This window comes from Urocitellus parryii, chromosome 1 (genome assembly GCF_045843805.1).
Source record: "Urocitellus parryii isolate mUroPar1 chromosome 1, mUroPar1.hap1, whole genome shotgun sequence".
Lineage (NCBI taxonomy): Eukaryota > Metazoa > Chordata > Mammalia > Rodentia > Sciuridae > Urocitellus > Urocitellus parryii.
Window position 1 is genome coordinate 140,293,161 of NC_135531.1, and position 15,289 is coordinate 140,308,449.

Here is a 15,289-nt window from a genome sequence, read left to right on the forward strand (position 1 = left end):
GAAAAGGACATCAAGAAGAATTCAGAGGTGAAAGAAAATCTCTGAGGCTCAGGAATTCATTGGACATGTGGGCTGAGGGAGAGGAAAGGGTTGAAGTTGAACTTGAACTTTCCAGTCCTGTTGGCTGGATAAAGGTGATGACAACAGCCAAGAGGAAAAAAAAAATGTGTCACTAGGGACCAATTTCTGGCAGGTTCAGGAGTTCAATTTTGGACTTTCAGAGGACCATTTTCTCCATAGCCCTGCTTTGCTGCTGGCTTTTAAAATAGAATTTTAGCAATGTGTGTGGCAGGAAGTGCCTATTCTTTCTCCCCTCAGTATTTTCTCTACATAAAGAAAATCAACTTAACTCTTGTTGAGACAGGAAAAACAAGAAATCATGGCAGTTGAATGGGATATGGGATATACTTGGAGGTCAGAAATCCCAATTTGGAATTAGCACCAGGCCTTCTCCCACTCAAATTTTACCAGAAATATGCTAATCCATTGGGTCTCTTCTTTGTCCTCTGTCCTCTGTATTTTTCCCAGCCCTTAATTTGATGAGGAAAAGTGGTAGGATTAATTATTAAACCCAACAGTTGCATACAGAATTCGATGCTCTTATAAGACATTCACACAGAGAGGTTGCTCTGTTAACACTGTTTCAATGTAAGTCTCAGGTGTTGGTCCTTGAGGATTTAGAAATACAGGTTTGTTGGCCAAGATATTTATATGGACAGGGTGTAGGGAGAGATGACAGAATTCCTGATGTAGTTGTTTTGAATGCATTCTCTGGGCTATGATAGCAATAAGCAGTAATACCAATATAAGTCAATGCATACTTGAAATGCTTATGCATTTACTGATTTATTTATTAAGTGATATATTAAAATGTGTAGGTAATAGAGTAATGTTTGATCATTTTATTCTTCTTTCTCCTGTACCAGGGGATTTTCTCAGGCTCCCACAAATGTATCTCATTGTGGCATTTAGAGAAGTAGAAAGAGAAGGCATTGGTACAGGTGTACAAAAATAAATTGCTTTAATACTGCAGCTGTATTAAACTGTCATAAGCAATATTCCCACTGGGCCCAGGGATGAAACACCGGCTTTGGGGACAGCCTCATGACTAGGTCCAGGACTCTAAATTATGTCTGGGCCTAGCCACTTCTTACAGAGGTAAGATGGATGCCCTGGCATCAACCATGCCAACTGGAGACCTCCGCAAGGTTGACAGAGATGGAACTTGTTGATGGAGTGCTAGGCTTAGGCTGACATATTAAAAGTGGATTAGCTGGAGAAGCAGCAATTCTTGGTAGGATTTGGCCTCTGTTGATTTCCTTGTTGCTCTTGAGAACAAAAGAGAATCCTCAAGCTTTCCCAGCGGCACCTGAACTAGATGATGCCAAACACATCATTTCTGGGCTCTATTCTGTAGACCAATAGTTTGTGACATATATTTGCCTTTCTACCAAGAATAGAGTTATAAAGTTGCATAATTTCTGTAGAAATGCGGTTCTAATGAGCTTGGTTAAATCAAAGTGTTTCTTATCAAATATACAGGATTTTATTTTATTTTTTTTTAAAGAGAGAGAGAATTTTAATATTTATTTTTTTAGTTCTCGGCAGACACAACATCTTTGTTTGTATGTGGTGCTGAGGATTGAATCCCGGCCACACGCATGGCAGGCGAGCACACTACCGCTTGAGCCACATCCCCAGCCCAATATACAGGATTTTAAAAGAATATTTTTTTCCTTTGGGGCTGTCTTTTTTGTGAGGCTCTGTTGTAGGAAAACAAAATTATTTCCATGTAACTTTCTTATAACATCTGTCAAACATAATCTCATCATTTTTTAAATTTGTTAGGTCTCGTAATGAAGTTATGGTTACTTAGGAAAATATCTTCTAAGACAGGAGCACTAGAGAAGTTAAAAGTGAAGACTTAGATGACTGCAACTTTCAGTGCTTCAGGCTATAAGACTTTATTTTTAATGTAAAATATATTATACCTATGATGGCTTTATAGCTTCCCAAGAAAAATTATCACTTTCACAAAGATTACCTCTTAATCCTTGGCTTTCATCATGCACTCAGGTTTACATCTAAAATTTTTAAAATGCTTACAAGGCCCTAACTGCTCTGGACCCAGCCTATTTCCCAGACTAATTCTTTAGTTTCCTCTTCTGCTACTCTTTCCTTTGATCAGGAGACATCAGCCTGTTGAGATCTTCAACATATTTACTCTCCCTTCACCTCCTTAGTGTCTGCAAATGTCATTCAGTTTTGGCCTCCACCACTCTTCTCCACACACCTTCACAGTCCTTTTGTAATGAACTCTTGCAAAGAGTACTAGTCAGTTTCTTCCTGGTTATGCCACAGTAACAAACAAGCCCCAATCACCATAGCTGACAATGGTTAGCTATGGACAATGATTAGTTTCTCAGTTGGCTCTTACAATATCCTTTAAGGACCCTCCCAAATTTATTCCTTTCTCTTGACCTTTTTTTTCATATATTAAATAAGCTAATGATACCCATCCTCCTTATCTCATAGACCTTCCCACTGTGCTTAGATGGTAATACAAACTCCTTAAGCTTAACCTGTGTGGACTGACTTCACTCCAGAACTCTGGACTTGATATCAATCATGTTCTTTCCCATTCAGTTTTCTTCCACTATTCTTTCTGATCCTTTCTAGTTTCCTGTGATGCTCAGCACTCCTGGAAGACTTTCACCTCCACTCTGCAACTATCTCATCCCTTTTCTCCAGGTCCTAACCATAACATCCTCTCCCGAGAGCAGCCTGTTGAATTTTCCAATTTAAAAGTAAGAGCTTTGCTCCTCTTAGGAACTAATTATTTTCTTTCGTAGGAGGAGGCAGTAAGTTTAGTGGTTAACAGTGCAAGCACTAGAGTCAGGCGGCCAGGTTTGCATTTCAGCTGAGACCTCCTAAGTAGATGCCTTGGGGGAGCTACCTGAATTTATTGTCCGTACTCTAAAATAAGTGTAAGAACAGCATCTCCCTTATAAATCAGTTGTAAAGATAATGTTAATTAATGCAGGGCTTCACATAGAGCCTTGCATATTGTGTTAGTCAGCTTTTTCATCCCTGTGACTGAAAGATCTAACAAGAACAATTAGTGGAGGAAAAGTTTATCTGCATCTCCAGGTTTCAGAGGGCTCAGTCCATAGATAGCTGACAATGTAGCTCTGGGCCTGAGGTGAAGGCAGAAAGGTATGGAAGAGGAAACCTGCTTGGGACATGGTCATTAGGAAGTGCAGAGACAGCTCTGCTCACCAAGAACAAAAAATAAAATTCAAAGGCATGCCCCTAGTGACCCACCTCCTCCAGCCACATCCCACCTGTCTACTGTTACCATCCAGTTAAATCCATTAATGGATGAGATACTGATGAGATAAAGACTCTCATGACCTAATCATTTCACCTCTGAACTCTCCTGCATTCTCTCACATATGGGCTTTGGGGGGATACTTCTTATCTAAACCATAACACATATACAGTCCCTCATGAGTTTGATGCAGCTTGTTTTATGGAGCTCAGTGGACATGTTGAATGTGTGCTTCAGAGTTAATTATTAATTAAGTGGGAAGATGAGGGGCACATGTGAAGGTGAAGTTGGTGCAGTTAGTATGGTCTGAGGATATGCTGTCATCTCACAAGACTCTTCTGAGGTCCTCATCCTTGTTTATACACCCTTGTTATAATTTAGATGTGAGTTGTCCCCAGAAAAGCTCATGTGTGAGAAAAAATGCAAGAATTTTCACAGGTGGAATAATTTGAGTCTGAAATATGTAACCTAGGTGGTGGATTAATTCACTGATATAAATCAACTAGGTGGTAACTATAGGCAGGTAGGATGTCACTGGAAGAGGGGGTCCCTGGGGGCATGCCTTCAGGGTTTATGATTTGTCTCTGGTGAGCAGAGTTCTCTGTGCTTTCAGATTATCATGTTCTGAGTTGCTTCCCTCTGCATGCCCTTCCACCATGATGTTCTGCCTCACACTGGGCCCAGAGCAATGGAGTTGTCTATGTATGGACCGAGCCCTCTGAAATCATGAGCTGCCATAAACACTCCCTCCTCTATGTTGTTCTTGATGGATCTTTTGGTCAGAGAGGCACAAAAGCTGACTGTATCACCCTCATCCTTCCCTAACTTATAGAAGTCAGGGGGCCACTTGGTACTTACTCAGTGCCAGGCTCTGACTACTGGGGGCATTCACATTCTGCACATGTGGAGACGAGAGTTATGGATCTTCCATCCTTGATGGCAGAGAATTGATACGTGGGCCCCAAATTGAGTTTTGAGCTTTTATGAGTTGTGGTTTTTATAACAAAACTGCGAAGCTGTGTCAAGACTTTAGCTCTTCCGTCAGCATTTATTGAGTACTGATCTGCCAGTTGCTGTAGCCACTGCAATGAAATAGGAAAGAAGACAAGGCCGTATAACAAACTCCAGTTACTAGAAAGGGGGGAAGAAAAGAGTATAATGTGCAGTTTGGTGGACTAGCCTTCAGGGGTTCCTAGTGCTTACCCAGGGGTGGGCCACGGGAACTGCTGCTCCTTCAGGAACTGAGGAGTACACAGACTCTTAATAGAGATCTCGGGGGCACACTGTATGCCTTTTGTGCCTGACTTAGCAAGTCAGTCCATTATTCTTTCTAATTCAGTCTCTCTCGCCTTACTTCTGTCTATTTCCTCCTCTTTTGTCTAACAGGTAGACAATATGGTCAAACATGCTGGTCCCCAAATGATTTTCCCATGCTTATGGCAAAAATATCCAGGGCCATTCCGGAAGTCACAACCCTACAGTCCTAGCTAAGTGAGAAAGGCTGCTGTGGAACAAATGGCTCTGTCTTCATTCCCTACATTACACGGCTCTTTTATTAACAGCGGTACATGAGGGGTTGCCCAGGAGAAAGCCCCTGTAATAACAGCCAACTGTTCCTAAGCATCTGAGCCCTTAATGAAACCCCATCCTCTTCCCCAGAGGGAGGGGAGAACTGTTGGTTTTCTCTTTCAATTATCTTTCCAGTCTATTAAATTGTCACCACCCCTGTGTCTCTCCGAGAGGCGGGTGTCATCATAGCTCATCTCCTGGAGACAGGGAACAGAGGTGCCAGAGGAGATGTTTCCTGAGTCTGTCTTGCTACCACCAGAGAAAAGAAGGTGAAGATGGAAAAGCTGAAAAACAGTGGCAGTAGATGTCCTGGAGAGATTTATGAGACACAACAAGCGGAACGAGGATGTTTTTGCCACTGGGTTCTATAAAATATGCAATTTTAATCCACTAAGCAGTTTATCTTTTCATGCAGCTTAGTTTGCTGGGATAATTACCTTCCTGAGCAGTCCATGTCATGTACTAAGCAAAGTGTGTGCAAAATACACAAATCCGTGTGCTCTGTTGGAAAACATGGCAGAGGATAGAGGATTAGCTCGAATTTTAGAGAAACATGCTGCTCACAATTAATGCAAGAAGTGGGCTGAAAGTTTCTCTTTTGTTACTAGTAAAATTATTAAGCTCTGACTTAGAACAGCAGCAGCAGCTGATTGAGCCCTTACTGTGTGTTAGGTCCTATGTTAAATATTTTTAAGCACCCCAGAGGTTCAGAGAGGTTAAGTAACTTACCCAAAGATTCAGTGAGAGTATAGGTGGGCTGAGATTTATTTAACTCCTGGGCTGTGATTGGATCCCCAGCCTGGATCTCCTTTCCTGACATGAGCCAACACCTTCTTCAGTGCATAAGACTGGTTTCTTGCCTAATATGTGCACTATTCCCACTCTCTCTTGAAACATGTACTTTTCCATCAGCAAGGACTAATAATGCAGCTACTTCTATCTTTAAGTACCTGTTATCGTCTCAAGTCCTTCTCCTTTAATCCTGTAACATACCCCAGTTATATGTTTGCCTCACTACTCTGGATACTTTTCTTCTACACCAGCATATGGTGCTGGTCACTCTCTTTTTCTTGAAACATCTTCTACCTTTGGCTGCTGAGCATATATATTCTAGTGGTTTTCTTCCTTCCTCACTATTCATTTTGTCACATGATCCTTTGCTGTTTCTTTCTTAACATCTTTGTGGTGAAACCAATTGAACTTTATTCCTAGGATACTTCTCTTTTATGTTTAGACTCATTCCTTAGCTGATGACTAGAATTTGTACCATCAGCATGAAACTCACTCCATTACCTTACTTCTTATTTAATCTGTTCACTTGGATGGCTAAAAGCTATCTCAAACTCACATATCAAACTAATCTGGTGGGGTATCAGCTTAATTGGATCTATCTGTAATCATTTGTATCTTAGTTGAGGACAACTCTATCCTTTCATTTGGTTAAGGTTAAGTCACAAGGTCATCTTTGATTTCTCTGCTTCTCAGAGTCAACATCTACTCTTTCAGGGAATCTTGTTGGTTTCCTCTTTGGTATACATCTAGACCCTACCTCTACTCATATCTGCTGATACCAGCCTGATCTATGGTAGTTTCATATCTTTCCTGGATTATGCAAGTTGCCCCTAGAAGCCTGTATAGTACTCTCAATGATGCCATCCCCTCTGTTTAAAAGACTTTGATGGCTCTCCGCTAACTCAGCAAAAGTAATGTCCTCACGTAAGTCTATGAAATCCTACATAATATGCCTCATCCCCTTCCAAATTATCGGACTTAGACATAATGGTCTCCTTTCTGGCCCTCTTAGCTGTTTTCTGTGCTTGGAATGAGCATTGTTCAAATACCTATACAATTTGGTTCTATTTCCTGCTTCATCATTCCTTTTCCCAGCTACTCTATTTAAAATTAAAGCACTCCTCACATACATATATGCATCATCTATTCTTTTACATGCATTATTTACTCCATGCAATTTATTGCCCTTCCAACATATTATATAATTTATGTATTTTGTTTACAACATGCTTTCCACACTAGGATACAAATTCCTCGAAAGCAGCAGTTTGTTTTTCTGTTTTCTCCATGATTGCATTCTGGAGTTTAGAATTGCACTAGAAATATTGGTAAGAGACTAGATGCTGAATAAATGAATAAAACAATAAATGAATTTGTCATTGTGTGGAGTGTTACAGAAGTCAAATTATATTCAAAGATTCATAATTCAGATGGGTTGGTGCCCTGCTCTGAATGCATATTAGGAACTGTAGGTATAACCTGGTCAGTTATAACGTTGACATTTACTTGTGAGATGCAGTGGCATATCCCAGCTCTGTGCATATTCCGGAAGCCAGATGACTTGAGTGTGGATTCTGCCTATGGAATTTCCAAGCACTGTGAATAAGTTTCTAAAACCGTGTGTCTCAATCTTATATGTAAAATAACAGTAATGCTATTACTGAACTGAGAGGTTGCTATAAGGGTTCAGTAAGTTGATATACAGAGGGTTTAGATCAGTGCCTGTCATGGGGTTTAGACCTCGCCACACACATGGTATCGATTACAACAAGGATAATGATGAAGATAACAACAACATTTCTGCTTAACAAGACAGTTTGAGAGACACATGAAAGACTCAGTGAAAACCCTACCATTTTTTAAATAAAGCAACTTCTATGTTTATCATACCCTATGAAATGCATCTTAGTGATACTAGATGAAAGAGATAACATATATCAGAAAATGACCTGTATGTTTTAGTTTTATACCCAGCTACTAGCATTTACCAAGCACTTTACTAAGTATTAACCACTGTTCTAGGTATTTTATATGTATTTAAAGATTCGGAAGCTGAGAAGTGAGAAATTGATCAATTTGACAATATCATAAAACAATTAAGTAGTGAAGCCATAATACAAGTTGGATGAATTTGGATAGCTACTGTAAGAGAAGAAAAATGCTTTCATCAGAGATTGCTACAGTATAAAGAAAAGTCTTCATTTACTGCCTAAAGAATTTACTTTTCTAGAAACAAGCAGGACAGGTTACAAATGCAACACATTAACTGCAGGCAATCAGCTGTACGCTCAAAACTTTCAAGTGCAGTCATTGTCAAAGTGCGGTTATAACGCTGATGTTCTCCATTGTAAGATGAGTCTCAGTATAATTTCCCTCTTACTGAAGTACTGAAATTTGAAAATGATTTAAATATAGAGTGGATGGATGGAAGGTTCTCACTGAAATTATAGCACTCTCCCCATCATGTGCTTTAAAAACAGGGACAGAAAGGGTTGCTATTACAACTAAGAGGTTGAGAGTCACACTTCATAGATAGCATTTATGATGCAAAATCCCTGAACAAGAATAATTGCAGGTATGTAATTAACAGTCGTTTTAATTCCTGCAGTACTCACAAGGCATAATCATGTAAGTTACATCCATTTTTGACATTTCATCAGGAGCTGGGGGTGCCCAGGGGAAATGTACTCATTTGAGCACCATGTGTTATGTATGTTATAGCAAAAGAAGGGGTTGGACTTGAGGGACCGTACAGTGAAGGGTGAATATGTGTGAGAACTACCTTAAATACAGAAATTGATATTTAATTAAAGAGATATGGTCTTATATACAGAGGATGAACCCCAAAAAAGTACTGACTAGAAGAAAACAGAGCCAAGAATTGGGTGGTGATTAGGGAATTTTGTCATTAGGACTCATGCAAGGACCAGGTCAGAGGGACAGGAAGTGATGGGCATAGTGAGGCCAGGTGGGGCCATCAGCAGAAGGCCAGATTATTCATTCTTGAAAGAGGAACCTCAGCTGGACCCCTGCCCTCAGCCAGAGTAAAGCCTGAGCTGAAGAGCTCTTCATGCTCCAGAGAAACCACCATTGCTCCCATCACTCCCACCATCACTCCAACACCTTCATTATCTGCAGGAACCCCAGGAGAAATCCTAGGGAACCCATCATCCTCCAAACACTAAGACCTGACATGCCTCTGTATCATGGTTGCTGACCCCAGCTCCATCTCCTCCCACAGCCTGCAGCCATGTCACCATGTGTCCCAAAAGGTCCTCCTAATGATTTCCCGTACCTTGGAATGTCTTCGAGAAATGCTCATCACCTTCTTCTTCTACTAGAAATCTGGACATCTCCTGAAGGACATTGCAGCAGTTGGAGTTCCCTCTCTACAGATCTTCTTCTTATTACATTTCTTCTGCAAAGTGTTCTCTTTGCTTTTCATTGCCCCTTTGACTTTTCTTTGCCTTAACTCCCTAAAATTCCACTTGAATCATTTGTTATTGAGCTCAAGTGCATGTCATCCCCTCAGTGCACTTGTCAGGGGACATCTGCATCACCATTCTTCATTCCTTCAAGATTTTGGTTCCCTGTCATTCTTTATTTAACCCTCTCTCTGGAATAATTTCTAATGATGTCAAAATTCACCACAGGGGATTTTTCAACATATTGGTCTTATATTCTCGAACTTTTTGCCTTGTCCAATGTATTTTTGTACTCATTCCCTAGATCTCATTATTAGCAATAAACACAACCATTCTGCCATCTGATTTTCAAAAAGTCCATATAGGATCCATGTTCTTCTCTCTCTCCAGCTTATTCTATTTACTAATCTGACTTCCAAATTCTGGTGGAGACACAACAATCTAAAGTTCTTGCTGCTAGTAATGGAAATTTTAGTTCGTATTATCACTGTGGGCCTTCCCGGATTCACTGCTACCATGGAAGAACACTGCAAATGAAAATCGAATGCTACTAACAACAAAGGGCACAGTCAGACTGTCTAAGAAGCCTCTCCTCCATCAAAGTAACAAGATGCTGGCATCAATTGTCAGAATCTATTTTTTTCAGAACTCTGGAAATTAACTGAAGGCTTATAGAAGTCCTGGGAATTATTATCAAGTAACTGAGTCTGGATGTAAATAGCAGTATTGTGGCATTTTAATACACTCCATTTGCCAGGACTACGGTAGCCATAAGACTGAATAACCTGCCATTGTTGTAAAATCCAGTAGATCAGCAACCACTGGAGACAGAAGAATGGGACTGGAACACCTTCAGAGTCAGATTAGCAGAATATTAGCACCATTTGACCAGCCTGGGGTTTTCCTGGATGACCCTGCAAGCAAGGCTGTCTAAATTTGACTCAACAGAACTTAACAACTGACCCAGTAGATAACAGTTGGGACAAATAAAAGTAATCCCCACAAAAAATGGTAATGTAGACTTAGAAATGTAATGTAAAATGGTCCTTGAGAAGCTCTGACCTATTCTAGAGAATCTAGAAGGTAACATGCATGCACATAGGTCTGGGCACATGCTCAGTGAGTGAAAATGCTCTAGATACACCCCAGAAATTCCCACACACTCACCTGCGGATAACTTTGAGGCTCTGGGGAATCAGGAAGTGAGGCCAAGTCAGGACTGTGTTGTAGAGTGTATCCAGCATGCACACAGAGCCCTCCATATTGACTGGAGGCTCAGTGGTACCAGGTATTTAAGGAATTCTCTGTCTATTCAGTTGGTGGCTAATCTTAGGAGGAACTTCAATGGCCATAGAATAAAGACTAGGCTCAGAAAGGTCATTGAACAAACAATAACAAACCCTAGTTAGGGAGAATCTTATTTTCAGTTGCCATGTTATTTTAAATAGCCATTTTTTAAAAAAATAACAACAAAAAGCTATAAGGCTTATAAAGATACAAGAAATTATTGATCAATTTGATAATATCATAAAAGAATTAAGTAGTGAAGTCATAATACAAGTTGGATGAATTGGGATAGCTATTGTAAGAGAAGAAAAAATGCTTTCATCAGAGATTCCTACAGTATAAAGAAAAGTCTTCATTTACTGCCTAAAGAATTTACTTTGCTAGAAACAAGCAGGACAGGTTACAAATGCAACACATGAACTGCAGGCAATCAGAAACTGAGACAGGAGGATTGCTTGGGCTCAGGAACTCAAGGTCAGCCTGAACAACATAGCAAGACCCTGTCTCACAATATACCGGCACCACCAAAACTGCTCAAAACTTTCAAGTGCAGGCGTTGTCAAAGTGTGGTTATGTCCCATACACATACCCAGACACAGGAAATAAACATATACAACAAAATCTATCCTTGCCCTAGACAAAAACTGAAGCCGATATTTATGATTAAAAAGTAAAGCATGAATAAAGAAAATAAAGGGAATGAGAACAATGTTCTACCCGTATTGGGTAGGAATGTCAGTAAAAAGTTACCCATACAGGAACTGAGGTTGTGGCTCAGTGGTAGAGCTCATACCTAGCATGTTTGAGGCACTGCATTCAATCCTTAGCACCGTGTAAAAATAAATAGATAGGTAGGCAGATAGATAGATAGATAGATAGATAGATAGATAGATAAATGGTATTGTGTTCATCTACAACTAAAAAAAGATTTTAAAAATTACACATATATCCATGCATACACAGATAGAATTTTAGAATTGGAGTACAGTAGCAGGAAAAAAGCACTGGAGGGCCTCCACAGCAGATTTGAGCAGGCAAGGATGGAATTAGTGAACGAACGTGAAGATGGACAGATTAAGATTATTCTCTTTGCTGGGCACCATGGCATGTACCTGCAGTCCCAGCTACTCCAGAAACTGAGACAGGGGGATTGCTTGGGCTCAGGAACTCAAGGTCAGCCTGAACAACATAGCAAGACCCTGTCTCATAATATACCAGCACCACCAATAAAAAGATTATCTTGACTGAGAAAGATAGAAAAGAATGAAGGGGGAAAAAGAAAGAGAGACTACCAGAGACCTAAGATACATCAAACATACTAAAATACCAAAAGTACAGAGAGGAGAGACAGTGTGGAGGATAGAGACAGTATGTGAAGCAAGAATGGCTAAAAACGCATCTGAGGCATGTAATGACCTCCAAATAGAATAAATTCGAAGATATGTTCTCAGATACATAATTGAACTGTTGGACACCAAAGACAAAGGAAATTTCAAAAGCTTCAAGAGAAGAAATTGACCACCTACAAGGATTGCTTTAGAACAGCTGATTTTGCCATCAGAAAACATGGGAATAAGAAGACAGAAGGATAATAGTCAAAGTGCTAGAAGAAAAAGACTGTCAAGCAAGAATTCTATATTCAATTAAATTATCCTTCAAAAATATGAAAAAATGTAGACATTCCAAGGTTGGAAAAAACAGAGAATGAATTACTGATAATAAGAAATGGGGAAAAAAAAGTTCTTTAAGCTGAAGTAAAAGAACACTACAGTAACTCTAAACCACATAGGTAAAGAAAGAGAGCCCGTAAGTTAACAGCATAGGTAAGTATTCAAACTAAATTTATTTTTCAACTCTTATTATCTGATTCAAAAGAACATTGTATAAAGTAGTGAATATAAATTTGTGTTGATGCCATGCAACATGTAAATAAGTCATTCCTATGACAATAAGAGCACAAAGGAGGAGAAATGAAATGGACATATATAGAAGCAAAATTTTATATGCTATTGAAACAAAATTTTGTATGCTATGAAAACTAAATTTCATATAACTATATTATTTAAAGTTCAGGTGATGACTGCAATTCTCAGAGTAAGCACAAGGAAAATAATATAAAATATAGAAAAATAAATAAATAAAAACAATATACAAGAAAATATGTATTGAACCCCCCCAAAAAAGGCATGAGTAGAAAAAAAGAGAATGTAAGTATCAAAATAGCAGGTGTGAATCCTACCACTTAGTAATCACAGTGAATATAAATGTGTTAAATTTTTAAGAGGCAGAGATTTGACTGAACATACAAGTAGGTTAAAAGTAAAATTTCGTCTAAAGAAACACCATGCAAATAGTAACCAAAAGATAACTGTGGTGGCTGTACAAATAGCAGGCAAGAGATTTAAGACAAAAAGTGTTATGAGAGATAAATGTTGAAATGTTGAAATGTTGAAATGTTGAAAATCACTTATTCAAGAACAAACCACAATTAGGAACATAGAGGCACCTATTCACAAGAGTCCAATGATGCATGAAGCCAGAAAGTTTAGAATCAAAAGGAGTAATATAAAACTCAACTCTAACAATTGCATTTAGAGACATCATTATTCCCATTTAAGTAATGAATCGTAGTAGACAGATGATCTACAAGGAAACAGAAGACTTGCACAATAATGTAAACCAATAACACCTAGCAACATCTATAGACTATTGTAGCTATCAAGGATATAGAATCAATATTCTTTTCCAATGCTCTTGAAACATTCTCCAGGATTAATTGTATGTTATGGCACAAAACATGTTTAAATAAATTTGAGACAGTTGAAATCACAAACGTATGCTCTCCAAGTTCCGTGGAATGAGCAACAGAAAGAAATTTGAAAAATCCCTAACATAATCCTCCATAGCCACCAGTTAAGGAAGAAACCACAAGGAGAGTTAGAAAACACTTCAAGACGAATGCAAACACTATACCAAAATTTATGTGGTACAGCTGAGGTAGTGCTTACAAGGAAATTTACAGCTATCAGTGGCTCAAGTAGAAAAGAAAAAAGATATTTCTCTAAAGAAAGATATACAAGTGGCCCGAAAGCAATTAAAAGATGTTCCTCTCATCAGGCATTAGGTAAATGTAAATCAAAACCAAAATGAGATGTTGCTTCATGCACATTAAGATAAATTTTTTAAAAAGTTTTTAAATTATAGAATGAGTTGTTGAAAGGGTCTGGAGCTATTTCCTGATGAAGGGGGTGGTGGGAAGTGTGATGGAGAGTGGGTTAAAAGAGAGGGTTAAATTTAGACCAGTTTGTATAAGAATCATTTTGACTCAAAGCATAAGAGTAGACTAAATGACAGAGTATCTTTCAGGGTAATAGCTATTTTGCAGGCATACTTGTCAGCTTGAAATCTGAACATAAAGGTCTACCTCAAATACATGTCTTTATTTGTAGATGCTCAAATATATAAAAGCTTTAAAAATCCCTAAAGTGTCAAAAAATATGCCCTGGTATCTTGGCTTTCTTTACCATTATCCCTTTTTCTCATAGGTGGAGGGAAGCCCTATGCTTCTAGGCAATCATGATCAATTTAGCATCAAACTCTTGTTACTGGACAAAAAAAAACAACAACAAAAAAACTATGTTGTTCCTCTGGACTATAAAGCAAGCATCATTAATAGTTGGCTTTGGCTTTACTTTGGGGAAATGTGCCCTTCTGTCAACTGTGGCTTCTTTCCAATGTAGGGATATGTCTCAGACTAATCATCAGAGTGGCCTAAATTCAGCCCTGAAAAGCTATTTTGGAATTTGAAGTACAAACCTAACCTCATGATTACATAGAACCAAGAAGCTGCCAAGACATTCTCTTATCTCTTAATGTGACCTCTGGAAGAACATTTAAATTCATGAAGCTTATCTCTAGAGGCAATAACATGAGGCCCACCTTAGTCACATTCCTGTCTCATTCCTTCTTGGGGACTGAGGAAGGAGCTAGGAGTCACTACTTCCTTCATCTCTCACATTCTGTCCCAACCCCAACTCTCAGATCATACAGTGCAAATGGAGAGTGCACTTATTGTGCTTGGGTTAGATGGAAAAATCCAAGACAATATATCTATACATTTATCCACTAAGCTTCTGTTATCGTGGTGAGAGTATAACTTTGAAAATGGCTTCTTTACTTTTTAAATTTCTCCTTTATATCTCTTCCAAGATGCCTCACTCTCTGAACTCATTACTACTCATATGTATTTATTTCTTTAAATATTTCCTTGTTCTCTCCCCAAGAAACCACCACATGGAAAGAAAACAAGTATATGACAGATTTGCAGAAAAAACTCATATGTTCTGAAGGCTGCACCAGTGGTCTGTGATTAAATCTCTGTTCAAGTAGAAATATGCGCCGAGTAGGGACATTTTTCCTAGTGTCTGTTTGCTTTGGCTTCAGAGATTAATAAAACCAATGAACCTTTCTTCACATGTATTATCTGTGCCTTACCCTTGGTTGCCACTTTGCAAACAGGAGTAAAAGATGACTGATTCATATCACAATTCATATCATATAGGGTTACTTATCACTTTTCCACTAATACCTTAGCCCACTGCAGATGCAACTTCCTCCCAGAACTCTTCCCTGATATTGCCAGTGAGAATTATCTTTTTAAATCTTCTCTTTTGGGTAACTGCACACCATCTGAACTTCTCTCACAGGTATTTGTTACTATAATGCAGGGCAGAATGTGGGCGACTGTTGTGTTTAAAATTCCTGGAGGACAAGATTAATGTCTAAATGAGATCTTTATCACCATGGTAGCTATTTTAGCATTTTACTCATCATAGCTAATAAAGACAATTGTTGATGAATGCATATGTTAAAGAAAAGGAGGGAG

General features: G+C 38.9%; 1 long non-coding RNA gene across 1 annotated transcript in view; it reads left to right on the forward strand.

Annotated features, from left to right (window-relative positions):
• The window catches only part of LOC113182435 (uncharacterized), a 161,734-nt gene extending 152,632 nt beyond the window's left edge, over window positions 1-9,102 (forward strand). Inside the window, exon 3 of the long non-coding RNA XR_003300726.2 lies at window positions 9,034-9,102. This is a non-coding gene — a long non-coding RNA (uncharacterized LOC113182435). The remainder of the gene's footprint in view (window positions 1-9,033) is intronic.
• Window positions 9,103-15,289: the final 6,187 nt, after the last annotated feature.